The following is a 19270-nucleotide window of genomic DNA, read 5'->3' as shown; positions in this document are numbered from 1 at the left end:
CCTTTCAATATGAGCAGTTACTGCGGGGAAATAATATTTGGTTTTGCTAAGTGGAATGTGCAGCAGAGCCAAACAGAATTGTATTGAAATGTGAGATCCATTATGTATTTTTAGCTGGCATGTACTGCACTTATTTTCTGTATTTTAGTTTAATGGTGGGATATTTATGCTGCTAAACACACGTTTTAGCATGATTTGTATTGATATATATATAGGCACTTATTTTAAGTGCAAATGTTGTAAGCCGTGGACAGGACTCAGCTGTTTCATGAGGTAGGGGCCTACAATACCTCAAATTCACAGGTTTTTAAAAAGATGTAATTTTGCAATGTGTATGTGGACATGACTTGGATTCGAGTCAATGCTTTTATGAGCAGTAACACCTACAACTTTATTTGTCTTCTGAGAACACTTTTGGCTTTTGTCCATTCAGATTAGCTGCATAATACACTGGGAAATGAATGTAGCTGGGTACTTTAGCCGAGAGAAAATCATATCTGACAATGGTCGGTGTCATGAGCTTGACTGCTCAAGAGCAAAACCCTTTAAACTAGCGTGACAAAGATCTTTAGACAAAGAAGGTTGTTTAATAACGTCTTCCGTCTGCAGTGGTGTAAAAACCAGGGGAAAAAACAGCATCTTATTTATTAAAGACAAGTAATCCCATTCAAGGCTGTTTATATATTTTTTCCTTTGATAAACTTGGTGCAATTAGTTTCCATTCGATTCAGTCCAGTTTTGCAACTCGTTATATATATAAATGTATTTTTTTTGCAACTCGTTATATATATAAATGTATTTTAATAGATACACATATGTAATATAAGGAGTGGATAGTAAATAAACACTAGTAAGGTCTAATAAGAAATAGTGTTAAACACTGGGGTTGGTGGGGGGGGGGGGGCTTTAGTGGAGGGGAAGTGATGGGGGATGAGGGGAGAGGTGGGGGATGAGGGGAGAGGTGGGGGATGAGGGGGGAGGGGAGAAAAAAATGAAAAAAAGACAGGGGAAGTGGAAATACAAAAATAGATGGAGTGAGAACCCCTACCAAAAAGAGGGTTAAAAAAAAACCCAACGGGGCTTTGAACACTAAAGGCAAAAAAAGGGTTGCAACGTTTCAGGGAGAGAACCACTTCTAAAAGGTCCCCCTGCAGTGCAATAGTCAGTTCTGGAAACCTCATGAAATCTCTCTCCTTAGTACGGCGTATGTAGGTCCCTGGTGTCTGACGCCATACACATGCCAGAGATAGATTTACCACTTGATCACGTTTGCTGGTATCATCAATGGGCTAAGATTACAATGAATTGGTATCTTATTCTATCGATTCATGCTCATCCCAAATGAGCCTTGCGGGTAAAGCAGGGGCATAGTAAGGCATGTGTGAGCCTCCGGGCAAAATGTTTCTATTGCGTTTGGTCGTACATGCAGAACCGGCACTTGCCTACTGTGAATGCACAGCTGGCCCTTGCCTGCCACGCATGCGCAACCGGCACTTGCCTACTGGGCATGCGTGAACGACACTTGCCGGCTACTCGTGCTCATGCACGACCGGCAAGCTTCGATCGCGCATGTGCACGAGTGGCCGTCAAGTTGCCGATCGCGCATGCGCGGTAGACGAGTGATGGTCGCAAATGCGCAGCTGCAAAGATATGCATTTTTCAACCTAGAGAGCAGGCCCCCCTAGAGTGCGGACTATAGCTACACCCCTGATGTAAAGTCAGGAACAAACAATGGGTACAGAAACAAAGCATAGGAAAACTAACATGCTTTGATTTCTTTCTATTTTTTTTATTTTTTATGTTATGTGGAGAGTCTTAACCATTACTGTATGTTTTCTAGTAAACATTTAAATATTTCACGTGCCTGAAATTTCTTACAAAGCTGTGTACATATTTGGTATGTAATGTAGAATTCAGAGTACAGAAGTGTTTGGTAAATGTTTCCATACAAACACACCACTATAACACCATGCACAGCTCCAACAGCTGTAATTATAACTTGTTACCTGCTGTAAGGTCCCGCACGCAGGGACTGCATCATTTTATACAGGCCCTCGGTATACAGCTACGGTATACCGACTACACCACCTGAATTCCCATGAATTATAAAAAGGCATCTGTCCTCCAGTGCTTCACAAGAAGCTTGCTACCCTGGAGGCATGTTCTCTTTTTCTCTGCTGCTTCAAACTTCCCAGACTTCCTGCTGACTCTTGCTAAAACCTGGTATCATACCCGGCTTTTCCTATTATTCTTTGGCTTGCTACCTGCTCTGACCTTTGGGTTTATCATCTACAGTACTGTACTCTTCTGTTTACTGCTTGCCCTGACCTTGTATCGTCTGACTACCCCATCTGTCTGCTCCTTGCTGAACTCTCTGCCTACATTACACAGCGGATCTGGACTCCTGGTGCTACAAACGTGCATCCCCATTCATTCGGTATTACAGACCCTGTGGATTCTCTTTCAAACCCTAACACCTACATATGATAAAAATGTAAAATGTTAAATATTGTGTGGGTGCTAAGAGCTATTGAACAGACATAACTGTAAACTAATGAAAAAACAGTGTTCCAATATAAATGACCCTTTGTTTGACAATATATTGAAGTGTAGATGCTTATGTGGTAAACACACTTGCATGGAAACCTTACACTGCTCAGATGTAAAGGTAAATCATAAAGGTAGTCCAGAAATGGTAGCCACATACATAAATTCCAACCATACCTCAGTAAATCAGCTGATAAGGGATGTTTCATCAATGAACAGACTCACTTGAAAAGTGCAGCATCCTGACGCTGTTTCCTGTATCCATGGGTCCTTGGTGTGCTTCTGTTGTGAAGATAGAAATAGGAACAGATTAAAACAGAGCACTACTGCTGGAACACATCATTGTTCCAGCAGTAGTGCTCGGTTTTCATCTGTTCCTATGATAAAAATGGCCATGTTTTTGGTAACCCTTAGACTTAAACAATAAGGAGCATCTTGATCTGGTTGATGTCTCTCCCCTTCTCATTTATTTCACCCCCTCCACCACTAATAAGCATATAAGGTTCTATATCCAGGAAGATTTTGGGTGCTAGATGGTTGCCATGGTGAGAGCTGTTGGTGGCTACAGGTAAAATGGAGATGTCAGAGATGTCCCTGGTGTGTCTTGAATCCTGGTCTTATGGACTCTGGAGTTCTGCCTGTCTGACACCAAGACTGTTGCTTCAATGTGTTGATGTGTTGCTGTCATGCAGGGATCCTTCGTGTGCTGTTTCATGCCCGGCACCTGTTCACAATGAGCAGCCAGGCCTTTATAAATCTCCTAGTTCCTGGTTGCCTAATAATTGAGGCCTCTCCAGTAATCCAGTTTACTGCCACTTCCTGCTTACAATCTCTCCATGTACCAGACCCTATCCTGAACCTTACAATGTTTACTTCTCTCCAATCCTCATCCAGGCTTCCTACTGACCATCGCTACCTGCTGCCTCTGACCATTGCCTGTCCCCTGACCACTGTTACCTGCCTGCTCCATGTGATTACCATTGTCTGTGAACTCCTTCTAGACCATTCCAGCAGCTGGACTCAAACCCTGCAGTTGCCACACATGACAGGGGGTTTGGAGGGTACATAAGGGGGCCCCTTTTTGAAGTTTTCACACTTTGGGGGTGATTCACTAAGCAGCGAGAACTGCTTTTAAGTACGATAAATGGCTTTTAAGACTAATACTGCATGCTGCGCGATTCATTAAGCAGTGATAACAGCGCTTTATAGTCCGTAAAAGGCATTTTTCCAGCCGGTGTTGACATCCGTTTTTGGGAAGGGACTACCAACTATGCCTTCTAAATCCTGCTTGTTGTAAGTAGGTTTTCAATTTTTCCCCTACGTGAGAGCAGAGTTCTCACGTCTTCACCCCCTGAGTGTGTTACAATTTATTTTTAAGTGCATTTTATTAAATCAGTCATTTTTGGCTCATCACTAGGTGTTGTTCAGTTTAGTGTTAGTGTCAGTTGGCCTGTTTTGTGTTTATTGTTTGTTTGTTGAGTTTGTATTGTCTGTTTGTCATATCAGCAGTTTTACAGTTAACCACTATGATTGGTCTCTGGTTTTTTCTCCACATATTGTGAGACAACCTTTAAGATCTATCTGAAGACCCCTAGTTCAACAGGACTGGACATTATATATGGTCAGGTTTTTCCACAGTATATTTTTGGACTTGTTTCAGGCGCCGGATTATTTTTTGGTGTATTCTGTGTGTGATTTGTATTGATCTCATTGATCCTGGCAGCCTATTCTATAGGTATAGGGATTTTTTGGGTATACACTAGTAGTGTTTATTTTGCACTATATTAATTATTGCATTAGCGCTATAAGCACATTATCCTTTTTTTTGCTCCAACTGATACTGCATATACAGTGGAATAAAGAGGGGTTACATAGTAATACAGAGTTAGTCAATATGCTCTGAACTGGGGATCGAAGCAATAGGCCCTATGATGAAGTGGGGCTTGATGAAATGACTAGGGCTGCCTATGGCTTGTTGGATCTTTTACTATTAACAACTGCTTTTTTCACTTACCGTATGCCGTTATTTTCAAATGCAACTGTAATAGCCATTTAAATTTGAAAGCGTTATTAGAAACTTTTCAAGTGACACTCAGAAAAGGCAAACTTTATTTACCATTTGTTTTCTAAATGGAAAGAAAATGTACTGTTGCTTAAAGAAAACAATAAAGTTAACAGGCTAAATGGGTTTGAGTTGATTGCTGTATGTGGAAATTGCAGTGTTTCAGTGAGTTACAGTCTCTCACAGACTCCTTATCATTTCTTCACCCGTATGAGGATAAACTCAATACTACAATACGCTGTCATCATCTGACTATATTTAGGCCTTTCAATATGAGCAGTTACTGCGGGGAAATAATATTTGGTTTTGCTAAGTGGAATGTGCAGCAGAGCCAAACAGAATTGTATTGAAATGTGAGATCCATTATGTATTTTTAGCTGGCATGTACTGCACTTATTTTCTGTATTTTAGTTTAATGGTGGGATATTTATGCTGCTAAACACACGTTTTAGCATGATTTGTATTGATATATATATAGGCACTTATTTTAAGTGCAAATGTTGTAAGCCGTGGACAGGACTCAGCTGTTTCATGAGGTAGGGGCCTACAATACCTCAAATTCACAGGTTTTTAAAAAGATGTAATTTTGCAATGTGTATGTGGACATGACTTGGATTCGAGTCAATGCTTTTATGAGCAGTAACACCTACAACTTTATTTGTCTTCTGAGAACACTTTTGGCTTTTGTCCATTCAGATTAGCTGCATAATACACTGGGAAATGAATGTAGCTGGGTACTTTAGCCGAGAGAAAATCATATCTGACAATGGTCGGTGTCATGAGCTTGACTGCTCAAGAGCAAAACCCTTTAAACTAGCGTGACAAAGATCTTTAGACAAAGAAGGTTGTTTAATAACGTCTTCCGTCTGCAGTGGTGTAAAAACCAGGGGAAAAAACAGCATCTTATTTATTAAAGACAAGTAATCCCATTCAAGGCTGTTTATATATTTTTTCCTTTGATAAACTTGGTGCAATTAGTTTCCATTCGATTCAGTCCAGTTTTGCAACTCGTTGACTCCAGATTAAAAGAAGATATTATGATATGTAGTATCCTACAACGTAGGGCCTTCTAAGTTTGTATGTTACTGAATAGTGTAGGCTAGAGCTGGCTTCAGTCTATAGTGACTTAGGCTGATGCAAAAGTGTAATATGCTACTCTTGTAGGATGTGGTGCCATAGGGAAGTAGTTTTCAACCTTTTTTGGTTAAAGAACCCTAGAATTAGATTGTGAAATTCTGGGGAATACCAACCCCCTCTTCCCCCATCTCTTCCCCTCTTACACGATCCCCTCTCTCTTCCCACCTTACGCTCTCCCTCTCTTTCTTCCCTCCTTACACTCCCTCTGCCTCTCTTCCCTCTTTATACTCCCCCCTCACACTCCACCCTCTCTCTCTTGTCTCCTCTCTCTTCCCCTTTTATCTTCCCATCTCTCTCTTCCCTCCTTAGTCTCCCCTCCCTCTGTTCCCCCTAACAAGCCTCCTTATCTCCTGTCCCCCTTAAAGTCTCCTCTCTCTCTCTTGCTCCCTTCTGTCTTTTCCCCCCCCTCTCTCTCTCTCTCTTCCCCTCACTCCACCTCTCACACTTGCTCTCTTCCACTCACTCGCTCAAACACACACAAACAAACACACACTCACTCCAACACACGCGCATACTCACTCCAAAACACACTCACTCCAATACACATTCATTCACTCCAACACCCACCCACCATGCTTATCTTGGGATGAAGAAGTCTCCTCAGTGCTTATATGGTGCGGGGACTCCATAGCTTCCTCATCCAGTCGGTCTGAAGTTCCCTTGCCTACAGGAGAAGGAAGAGGATTGCAGCGACTGCCGGGTTGCTGTTGCATGGCGAGTTGGGGAGCCCCTGAGACAGTTGTCCCAGCTCTCCCCTCCCTGTCGGCAGTGGAACCCTAGAGGGATGCTCATGGTACCCCCGTTGAAAATCACTGCACTAGAGAGTTTCATTCAGTCTCTTTTGGTGTTGACAGATGCATTTACAGTATATAGTTGACCCTTCTAAGGGACTGTCTGTTTGAAAATGTATGTTTTCTCTTTAATGCATAGTGGATCCTTAAGGGGATGTTTTTAACCATGGCTTGTTGCAGTAATGTATGTGATACATTTATATGGTCTATATTGAAATTTGTTTATTGTTATTGATGACTCTGAGTTTGGTCAGAAATGTATATATTGGTGTTTCTTGTCACCTGCTGCTTTAGACCAGAACATGTATATAAGCTTAAGAATAGAATGAAGGAAAGAGAAAGATGAGGTAGTAGAGTAGACAGTAGTAAGTAGACAGACAGTACGATGTAGAGTAGACAAGGTCCCTCTGGATTTCAAGGTGAAATGCCTGAATTTACCCTACTTTGCAACATAGCCTATTAAAAGGAATATTGATCCTCTGCCACCATCTTTTGAGAAGAGGTAAATGACCTAAAGGGTTACATGGAATGTCTCCCTTATGTAACTAGATGTTAAGCTTTCTGCAATCTGTGCTTTGTTATGTGTAAATATTTAGTTATTATGGGTGTACTTTTTTTTTTGAGAAGACTTGTACTTAAATGGATATTTAAATAATATATGTGCAGTTAACTTCCACCTGTTGAATATACGTTTATTTTTTTTTACAAAAGTGTTAACCCTGAGAAAACTAATATTTTTTTTTATAATGTTTTACAACCCAGCCCTTAATCCTCTCCATGGATCTACGTGATGTTAAAGAAGAACCCATGCCACCCTCCTTCCCCTAGTCTGCCTACAATAGGAACCGGTTGGACCATGGCCCATATTCACTAACAGGTGCTAATGAGTAGGAGTTAGGACGTGCTGAAGCTTAGCACACTTAGTGGATATCATTGTGCCCGTTAGTGCATATGCAGCATATGGACCTATGAGAACAGAAAGGACCTTTATAAAAATAGATTCATTTCTCTTTGTAAATAAAAAGTACAATCGCCATCACACTCTTCCACACTGCTTTATATTGCTTATGGGATATATAACACTTACTTGCTTATGTCACATTTTTTATGGATTCACATTCTTGTAATACTTGCTCACCAATGTAATTCAAGCCCTTACTCCTTGCCATGAACATTGGAAAAAAAAATAAAACATGTTTGATAGAGATGTGTAAATGTGTTTATTTTGCAACATTTTGGGCCAATTTTGCATTGCTCAAAGTTTTGCCAATTTCCACCACTTTTTGTGAAAATGGCAATATAGAAAGGGCTTATTTTTTCGATAAAAGAAACAAAAAACGGTAAATTTTTCAGGTGATTCGTGAATTTCAAATGTGCAGATTGGTAATCCTTACATTTCCTGTTTCTGCTTTAAAATATTGTTCATTAAAATAAATACATAACAAAAATACCCTCCTACGTGTGCAGTAGAGGCCGGGGTCTATAGGTGAGGTGGGGAGAGGGAGTTATTGAGTGTGAGGAGGGCAAGGGAAGGTTATTGAGTGTGAGGAGGTGGGAATTGAGTGTGGGCAAGAGGGGGAATGGAGTGTGAGGAGGGAGGTTGAGTGTGGAGTGGGGGAATAAAGAGGGAGGAAAGGCAGGTGAGTGAGGGGAGGGTCATGGGGGGAGTTAATGAGTTAGGGGGGCGGGCATTGAGTGAGTGAGAGGGTGTGTTAGAGGGGGGAGTGAGCCACAGCAGGTATAAGAGAGAGGTGGGAGTGATTGAGCGGGAAAGGGAGAGGTAGGGGTGTAAGAGAGGTGGGGGAGAGACATACATGTGGGGAGAGTAAGGATGAGAGGAGGGAATGGGAAAAAGGGTGAGAGAGCGATGTGTGTGAGAAGAGGGGAGTGTAAGAGAAAGATGGGGGCCCCCAGTGGAGACCCCCCACTGGGCCTGTGAAAGATGTCGGCAGCCCTGCATGGATCACCAGGAAGACGATCAAACTTTTGGCAATGGATAAGTAACTGTACCTTCGACCCTAATCAAAAATGTATGCTCCTTGGTGCTTTTATTGTTTCTGTTTTCACATTATATGCACAGCACTGAATACACTGATAGGACAATAGATAATAGGTAAGAACAGTATTTTCCTATGCAGCATGCATTTGTATTTTTACACAGAGTATAATTTTTCCCTATAAAAGGCACATGAGAGGGGCTCTGTGCTTATTGTAAAACAGATTTATATTATGGTGGACTGGGGAGGAACCAGGGGCGGGTTGTATTTACCTGCCGGCCGGCGAGGGTCCCTGAAGACCGGCCCTCTTCCTGCAGCATCATAGCGTCATGGCATCATGTGATGTCATGTTATCATGGCAACACGTCACCATGTGATGTTGCGGCGTCATTTGACGTCAAGTCGCCATGAAAATGCGACCCTGGAGGAGGAGGGCCACTCTGGAGAAGGTAAAACCCCCCTCTCACCACTCTCTCCAACACACACACTTACGTGGGGTGAGGATCGGTCATGCACCAGTCCGGGGACTCTCTCTCCGGTTGGGTGGAAGTTGTGTCCCGGCGGCGACAGGAGGAGTGAGAGTTTTGCAGACGGACTGGGAGCTGGAGAGCCACCAGCCACTGGCACTGATGGGGTGCCGCAGCACCGGCCCACCGCCCCAACCCACCATGGCAACCCTGATATCCCACTAGGGCAATCCACCCATCGGAGGGACACCACATTTTTTTGACTCGCTCAAAGAAATACACCTCATTTCAAAACTGTTGATGTACGATGACTGCAAAGTTTGCTAGTGTCAGAAGTCACTGAATCCTTAAACACAATGGTCTGTTGTTGTAGCAGGCAGTGAATCTGCACAGATACGCAGTATGCTCCTGGAATACCTATTAACCTTCTGCTAACCATGTCTAGACTGGTCTGTGAAACACTACAGAGTGAATGCAAGTTTCTGCTGAGTACTATAAACAGTTATAGACTTGTGCAGAGGGAGCAGTTAAATGCATGACACAGCTCATTGCTAGAAATATACAGTGCATAGAGTTGCTGAATCAAACATTTTGCTAATGGTAATGGATCTTATATTTAGAAAAGACACTTGACTTTGAAATAGATTAGTTTCTTCAAGGGTTCTAAAGCTTTTCACATTTTGTTTATAAAAAAATCTATATTGTGTGCTAAAAGATTATGTTGCTATGGTATCTACAACATCCACCTACTTTCCCCAACAGTGATCATTAGTAATGCAACAAAAAGTAAAATATCCACCTATAAGACCCACCTTAAAGCACACCTGCTTAACGAAGCATATGAGTAGCTCCATGGCTGATACTTTACACCTCATACTGTACATAAACCTTGGCCCCCTGCAGACGCACTTACCAGAACGCCCTCCTACTGTCTCTGTACGTTCTTCCTATCTTCTTGTAAGGATGTGTTAATACACCGTATATGTGTGCATTTGTATGGCGGGTTCCGCGACGGCAAGTTGGTACAGGGCGCCACCATGTTGTTGCGCAATGTTGCCGAGGTCACTGGTCCAGAGAAGAGGTTGCGCATGCGCTCTGGAAGGGCGCGAACAACGAGCCAATAAGAAAGGGCTCTGTAATGAACTATAACCCCCGCGAACCCCGGAGGAGTCAGCTGACGCTAGGAGCCAATGGACAGGCTGGGTTTGGAGGGGAGGAGGACAGGAAGCGTGGGGGAGAGGCCACGCTAGCAGAAGCGAGTAGGACAGTGCTGAGAGAGGTAGTGCGAGTGCCGGGGGTCCGTGACCCGCCTGCCTAGGCCAGATACTACCCCCAGGTCCATAGGAGTATTCCCCGCGTCACCGTAGGTTGCGGTACTGTAGGGACGTCCGTAGTGGACAGACATTGTCACCTTAGGTAGGCATCAAGCGCACGGAGTTGTGGACAGATACTGCTGTCTGGGCTCAGACGGTGGAGCCGCGCGACATCGGAAGGTCAGGGCCGGATGCGACGGACCCTTTGAGAAGAGGTGCTGTTACCGCCGTGACCGGGAGGTACTTTGTAAACAGCAAGTGCACCGACACCGGTCATCAGGCGCTGATCCCGCCTTAGGATTAACTGTGACAGACACTACCAAGTGGCTAGTGGATAGAACATATCCTACATAAGTTTCACAAGGACATACTCTATGAGAGCGTGGCGGAGCCACGGCTGTACAGGACGATATTCCCCTCGGGGTGTGGCCGAGCCCCTCTAGTATAAGAGCCAGTTATTATGAGATGTTATGTGTTATGAGTGATGTCAATGTTATGATATACATATATATATGCATGTTATGTGAACAGTGGGGCACCACAGATAAACACAGTAAAGATTGGTTGCTCTCGCAATGTATGGTATGTTTCTTGCCCAGGGTAAATCTTTCATAATGGGGATCCTGGGTAAGTGGAGGCACTGCGCTATGTAAATGTGTGTGTATTACCCCAGGCTCCCAGCTAGCGGAGGCTCAGCTCTCCTGAGTCACAGGTGTTAGACAGTCACCCGTAGTCCCTTAGGAAGGTGTTCAGAAAAAGGGCTACATTTGGAGGCGCTGCTGAGATCTTAGACCTGTGGTGCCCCAATTATTTTTTCTCAATTGTGCACGAGCTTTACACATCATGTCTGTGCCCTCACCGCTCGAGGTGCGCAAGTGGGCCCAGCGGCATGAGGTTCCCCTGAACCGTGTTTTCGGCCTGGGGCATGTCCCCGCCGCTATCTCCCTAGGCACTGTGACTGACCATGTCAGGAAACTCCCACTCATGGACACTGCCCAAGTACAAGATCATTTTTACGACCAGGACCAGATGTGGCGCAGGATCTTATACGTCACTGAACGGGATATATATCCCGAAGCGCTGCCCGGGATACTATTGCTGCCTGAGGCTCCTGGCGTACACTGTCCCATAGTGCAAGTGGACCCCACCGAACCGCTGGCCGCTTCCACCCCACAGAGGGAGTACCTCCCCGCGTTAGGTGCCGTTGCCAGTGGCCCCGACCGCACCCCTGACAGTAGTCTGAACCCTCGATGGCCTGCTGCACTGAGCCTGGGCCCTTCATTCACCCCCTCCGCCCTGAGGCCCGCGCTGAATAGACTCAGTATGTCAAGATTAGACGCCTACCCCTCAGTTGGAGGTAGTCTACAGGACGATGCCTCTATTCCAGCGGTTGCCGCAGCCATTCACCACTCCACCCAGTCCCTCCGGTACCGGAAGTTAAAGGCATTCTCGGGTGATAAACCCACGCCTCAAGGAGAAGTTGGGATAGAAGAATGGCTGGATCACACGGAACAGGTACTGCCTGAGTGGACCTGCACGGACGCGGTCCGGAGGCAGCTTATCGTTGAGTGTCTGCGACCCCCAGCGTCCCACATGGTACACTACTACCGGGACGACCACCCGGATGCTGATGCGGCGGACCTCGTTTACTGCCTGACCAAGGCCTATGGGGCCCCTGTGGATACCTATGCGCTGATGGCAAAATTTCATGCTCTGGCTCAGAAAGAGGGAGAGATGGTGTCCGACTTCCTCAGACGTCTGCATCTGCACCTGTGGGCTATGGTGAGAAAGGGCGTGGTACCGAAGGTGGATGCCGACGGACTGCGCACTACCCAGCTGTTGAGGGGGCTCCTGCCCCTGCATCCAGTGTCCGTACGTGTCGGTGGCTGCCTAACGCCCGGACAAGCCTTGACGTTCCATGATCTAATGGACCGTGTCCAAGCGCACGAAACAGTGCTGTTGGGGCGTGACCTAACCCCAGGGAAAAAGGCCTCGCAGGGAAGCAAGGATGTCAAAAAGTCGGAACCGAAAACCGAAGTGTTCGAGAATGGGGATCCTGACACCGATGACTCAGGGGCGCCGATAGCGGCCCGGCCTCGCCCTATGCTGGGGCGAAGCTCACCGCCCGGGCGAAATGATACCTACCTCAGCCAACTCCAGTGCTATGCTTGCGGGAAGATGGGACACCTTCGGGCCCGCTGTCCCTCCCTACGGAAAACGGCGTCTCGGCCGGCTCAATCGATGCTGTGCACCCCCCAGGACGGCGGCGCCGGAGCCCAGCCTTCCACGAACAATCGAATTGGACCCGCCGCCATCGTTCGGGTAGTCATTGAAGGTATCTACGCCTCGGCATTGATGGACACGGGGTCCCAGGTGACCATAGTGTATCGGCCCTTCTATGATCAACACTTACACCGGTTGCCGTTGTTATCCGCTGATGCCTTACGTTTAAGGGGGTTGAGTCACGAAGATTATCCCTTCGATGGAGTAGTGAAGGTACATTTGGACATCCCACAGCTGAACACTGGTAAACATCACCCCATGGAAGTGGAAGCCCTAGTGTGTCCCGAACCTCAAGATCACCCCAGCGCTCCGATAATCCTGGGGACCAACACCGACATTGTGCACGCGGTGATCCGCATGTACTTGCAAGAAGCGGGCGAGGCCCCGCTGCTAGCCCTCGCTACGTGTCCAGTACTACAAGAGGCTTGCGGTAAAATCGCGACTGAAGAGGAGCATGGGATGCTATATAGTCAAGAGTGGGGACTGACTCAAATTCCCCCCGGAGAAGGAAGGATGATGATCGCGGCCTGCCATTACCCGGACCGACGCCCGGAGGATCAGTTTTTCTCTTTGGAAAGTGTGACCCAAGATGAACAGCGGCTGGGCTACGAGGTGTTAGCCGGGAGAAATGCTGGGAGAAATGGCCGGGGAAAATTCCGAACAGAACCTGGGTGTATGTGCAGAATATCTCCCCGTATCCCATGAGCATTGATCGCCGACAGCCACTGGGTAGAATATACCCCGTAATACCCGAGGAGAAGGCCCCGAAGGGACGGCCAGCGGACACTACCCCTGCTACCGACTCCCCATTGGATTCCCCGCTCACGGAAGAATGTAGAGAAAGACTGCAGGCCCAGCTACAAGAACGACGAAGAGTATTCTCCACGAGTGATATGGATGTGGGGTGCAGTCGCAGTGCCCGTCATACCATTCGAATGAGTGACGCTACCCCATTCCGGGAATGCTCCCGCCGCCTAGCCCCCCGAGACGTGGAAGAGGTGAGAAGGTTACTAGCCGAAATGGAGGGAGCTGGTATCTTACAAGGATCCCATAGCCCTTACGCCTCGCCCATCGTGGTAGTCCGTAAGAAGAATGGGACGGTCCGTCTGTGTGTGGATTACAGAACACTGAACAACCGCACGGTTCCCGATCAGTATACGCTGCCACGCATTGAGGACCTTCTGAACGCCTTGACGGGAAGTAAATGGTTCAGTGTGCTCGATTTGAGGTCAGGGTACTACCAAGTGCCAATGGATCTGGAAGACCAGGACAAGACGGCCTTCATCTGTCCATTAGGGTTCTACCAGTTTACCCGCATGCCACAAGGGATCTGCGGAGCCCCCGCCACCTTCCAGAGGCTGATGGAACGGACCCTGGGAGACATGAACCCGCAAGAATGCCTAGTGTACTTGGATGACATTATAGTGTTCGGGAAGACCTTGGAGGAGCACGAGGAACGAATGATGAAGGTGTTTGATCGACTTCAGAAGGAGGGCCTCAAACTGTCCTTGGACAAATGCAAGTTTTGTCGCCCGTCCGTGACCTACGTGGGCCACATTGTGTCCACTGAAGGGGTGTCCACCGATCCAGGGAAGATAGAGGCTGTAGTGAATTGGCCCAGGCCCCGCAACGTCCAAGAACTGTGATCCTTTTTGGGATTTTGTGGCTATTACCGGCACTTCGTGGAGGGCTACTCAAGTAAAGCCAAACTCCTGAATAACCTTTTAAAAGTTTATCCTGAGGATACGGACCGGAAAAGGGTCACGGCACAAACGCCTTTTGGAGAAAAGTGGACCCCTGCTTGTGAACAAGCGTTCCTGAAGTTGAAAGCCAGTCTCACCCAGGCCCCAGTACTGGCCTATGCTGATCCTAATCATGAATACGTGCTACACGTGGATGCCAGTCTTAGCGGACTAGGAGCAGTGCTGCACCAGAAATACGACACCGGTCGTCCGCCCCGTGGCGTACGCGAGCCGAAGCTTGACCCCCAGTGAACAGAACTATCCTGTCCACAAGCTGGAGTTTTTGGCACTCAAATGGGCGGTGGTGGACAAATTACACGACTACTTGTATGGAGTACAGTTTGAGGTGCGGACTGACAATAACCCAATGACCTACATTAACACGTCCGCCAAATTAGACGCAACCGGACACCGGTGGCTGGCGGCCCTGGCCAACTATAGTTTCAACCTCAAGTATAAACCCGGGCCCACCAACGTGGGGGCCGATGCTCTGTCACGGAGGCCGGGGCTTCAATCCACCACGGATGAGGAAGTATGGGAGGAAATTCCGGGGCCTGGAATACGTGCCCTATGCTCAGTAGCAGCCGTAGTTAACGATCAGGTGGCGTTCTCAGAGCTAAGAGTCGCTGATTCATTAGGGTGCCAATCCCGAGCCATTCCCCGGGCCTACCAAGGTCGAGAAGGAATGAACATTACCGAAGATAAAATCATTTCCTGGAGAGAATTGGTGCAACACCAGATCCAAGACCCAGTAGTGGAACTAGCTCGTCAAGCTGTGCAGCAAGAGAACCCCTCTACCCCTCAAGCCCCCAGAGAACTGGTGAAGCTATTGTTGAACGAGTTTGGGAAGTTCGAACTGGACAATTGCCTATTGTACCGGGTAGTTCCATACCACAATCATCCCGACCGGCGACAACTATTCTTGCCTGAACATCTGAGAAATATGGTTCTCCGGGCCCTTCACGATGATCATGGCCATCTGGGCGTTGACAAGACATTCGGGCTACTTCGGGACCGGTTCTATTGGCAAAGAATGAGAGAGTCAGTGGAAAGGCACTGCCGGAGGTGTACCCGCTGCCTACAGAGGAAAACACTCCCCACAAGAGCGGCTCCCATGGCCCATCTGAAAAGTTCCGGTCCTATGGATTTGGTGTGCATGGATTTTTTGTGTATTGAGCCCGATACCCGAGGCATCGGTAACGTACTAGTGATTACAGACCACTATACAAGATACCGTGGCCAGAGTCTTATGGGAAAAATACTTCATTCATTATGGATTACCGAACCGACTCCACTCTGATCAAGGCAGAGATTTCGAGAGTACTCTCATTAAGGAACTGCTAAAGTTGCTAAACATAGCTAAGTCACGGACCACCCCGTACCACCCAGAGGGGGATGCTATGCCCGAACGGTTCAACCGCACACTGCTGGACATGTTGGGGACCTTAAAAGGCTCCCAGAAAACAGAATGGAGCAAGCATGTAGAGACGTTGGTACATGCTTATAACTGTACCCGACATGAGTCTACCGGGTATACGCCGTACTTCCTAATGTTCGGGAGAGAAGCCCGATTACCTGTGGATGTGCGACTGCGGATATCTACCGATGGGGTATCCAACAGAACGCACTTTCGTTATGTGCAGAGGTTGCGGGACAGCCTACAGCAGGCCTATAAATTGGCTGAAAGGGCGGCGGCACAACTAAATGCGGGTAACAAGAGACGCTATGACCACAAAGTGCGACATAAGGAAATCCGCCCGGGGGTTGCTGTTCTCCTTCGTAATCTAGGCATCCCCGGAAAGCATAAACTGGCTGATCAATGGAGAGAAGGGGTGTATGAGGTAGAGTCACAGATGCCTGGCCTCCCGGTATACCGTATCAAGGACTCCGAAGGCCGGGTGAAGGTGTGGCATAGGAATCATCTACTCCCCATACCTCAAGTAGGGGACAACGAATTGGAGGTACCCACTGTATCAATGGATGGAGAAACTGAAAACACAGAGAATGGCCTAGAGCAGGGGGGCGCAAACTTTTTTCCCTGCGCCCCCCTGCCGGCTGTCCCCTCACTCCCGCGCCCCCCCAACCCCAACTTACCCTCGCACCGGCGTAATGACGTCACGTTGCCATAGCAACGTGACGTCACATGACCTCGCAGCGTCATTTTGACGCCGCGTTGCCATGGCGACGCCGGGAGGAAGCCGCCGGAGCCACGGGTAAGTATGGTTTACAGAGGCCCTGCAGCTCCCCCGGCACTTAATTTAAGTGCCTTCGGGAAGCGCGCGGGGCCTCTGTAAACCCCGCGCCCCCCGTCGGCAGTCTCGCGCCCCCCCTGGGGGTCGCGCCCCACAGATTGCGCACCGCTGGCCTAGAGACTGTAATAAATGCCACCTCTGAGAATCCTATGGAGGGAACCTCTCAAAGGGGCCTTCCGGCCGCGGGAGCATCTCCCGAAGGAGCTACGGATAAAGGGCCCCTTGGTCCAACGACAGATACACTGACTCCAATGAGCCAGCCATTAGACCCGCAGAGCCCGTGCTTTGTACCACAGAGAGACTTTGTAGATCCAAGGAACCCCTCAAGGGCAGAAATGGAAAGGCCAGTTGAGACTGGATACTCCTCAGAGGAAGCTGATGAAGAACAACCTCGGCGAAGGTAAAGAACTAGTCAACCTCCAATGAGAATGGCTTACGATCAATTCGGGGCACCCCATTATGAGGCTCAGCAGTGGGCTCGGCATAGAATGCATTCAGTAGTGGTAATGTTCAATGAAATGTGAAATTTAATATAGGACCGAGGGGATGTACTGTGATACGTTATTTGTATATATGTTATGTAGTATAGCCAAGCGGGGACGTTGGATTCTGGGGAGGGGAGAATGTAAGGATGTGTTAATACACCGTATATGTGTGCATTTGTACGGCGGGTTCCGCGACGGCAAGTTGGTACAGGGCGCCGCCATGTTGTTGCGCAATGTTGCCGAGGTCACTGGTCCAGAGAAGAGGTTGCGCATGCGCTCTGGAAGCGCGCGAACAACGAGCCAATGAGAAAGGGCTCTGTAATGAACTATAACCCCCGCGAACCCCGGAGGAGTCAGCTGACGCTAGGAGCCAATGGACAGGCTGGGTTTGGAGGGGAGGAGAACAGGAAGCGTGGGGGAGAGGCCACGCTTGCAGAAGCGAGTGGGACAGTGCTGAGAGAGGTAGTGCGAGTGCCGGGGGTCCGTGACCCGCCTGCCTAGGCCAGATACTACCCCCAGGTCCATAGGAGTATTCCCCGCGTCACCGTAGGTTGCGGTACTGTAGGGACGCCCGTAGTGGACAGACATTGTCACCTTAGGTAGGCATCAAGCGCACGGAGTTGTGGACAGATACTGCTGTCTGGGCTCAGACGGTGGAGCCGCGCGACATCGGAAGGTCAGGGTCGGATGCGACGGACCCTTTGAGAAGAGGTGCGGTCACCGCCATGACCGGGAGGTACTTTGTAAACAGCAAGTGCACCGACACCGGTCATCAGGCGCTGATCCCGCTTTAGGATTAACTGTGACAGACACTAGCAAGTGGCTAGCGGATAGAACATATCCTACATAAGTTTCACAAGGACATACTCTATGAGAGCGTGGCGGAGCCACGGCTGTACAGGATGATATTCCCCTCGGGGTGTGGCCGAGCCACTCTAGTATAAGAGCCAGTTATTATGAGGTGTTATGTGTTATTAGTGATGTCAATGTTATGATATACATATATATATGCATGTTATGTGAACAGTGGGGCACCACAGATAAACACAGTAAAGATTGGTTGCTCTCGCAATGTATGGTATGTTTCTTGCCCAGGGTAAATCTTTCATAATGGGGATCCTGGGTAAGTGGAGGCACTGCGCTATGTAAATGTGTGTGTATTACCCCAGGCTCCCAGCTAGCGGAGGCTCAGCTCTCCTGAGTCACAGGTGTTAGACAGTCACCCGTAGTCCCTTAGGAAGGTGTTCAGAAAAAGGGCTACATTCTAATTAGATTGTAAGCTCTTCGTAGCAGGGACGCCATTTCCTAAATGTTACTTTTATGTCTGAAGCACTTCTCCCCTTTATGTGTTATTTTTATTATTTGTTATTTAGATGATTGTCATGTGTTTTACTGCTGGGAAGCGCTATGTACATTAATGGCACTATATACATGAAGACATACATACATACATACGACATACCCCCTTGCCCGCCTTAGTGGCTAGTAAAGCATTGCCATGCAAGGCTTTACAATCCTATTGGTGGCTGTACCATTTGATTAGCCATCAATTTGATCAAGAATTACTTCTCAATGAACATTGGGGACATCACATGGTACATCGAGTAACCAGATTGGGTGCCTTCCCTTTTGTGGTGCTGTGATGTCACCTTAAAGGTTGAAATCACATTCTTCAGGTACCATGCTTGATGTAACTATGTGATGTCATCAATATTGGTTGAGAACTAATTTTCAACCAAATTGATGGCTGATGACATAGTAAATCCACCAATAGGATTGGTGGATGTACCATGTGACTGTTAAATGTGACATCACAGGCCTTATACAGTATAAGGCCTTTCTCTGACATAGGAGAGCACAATAGCACACTAAAAAAGGAAAGATAAATGCACAAAATAATGTGATACGTTCTTAAATGGAAAGCTTTTTAATACCCAGTAGTTGGTACTATTCACATACAGTATGCCTTAATTTAAAAGGCAGATCCAAATCTGTGTCAACCTCTATGAGAATAGTCTGGTCAACAGCAAAGCTCTCAGCATAAACAGAAATGCAACACGATAATGCAGATGGTACAAGAAAGGTATCTTTATAATACAATATAAATCTCATAAGAATATGCACTCACATTGCAATGCATACCCATTCCTTTAAGCATATAAAAATATATACAGAAACTCCTGGGGTTCAAAAC

This window comes from Ascaphus truei, chromosome 1 (genome assembly GCF_040206685.1).
Source record: "Ascaphus truei isolate aAscTru1 chromosome 1, aAscTru1.hap1, whole genome shotgun sequence".
Classification (NCBI taxonomy): Eukaryota; Metazoa; Chordata; class Amphibia; order Anura; family Ascaphidae; genus Ascaphus; species Ascaphus truei.
This window is presented reverse-complemented; position numbering follows the sequence as displayed.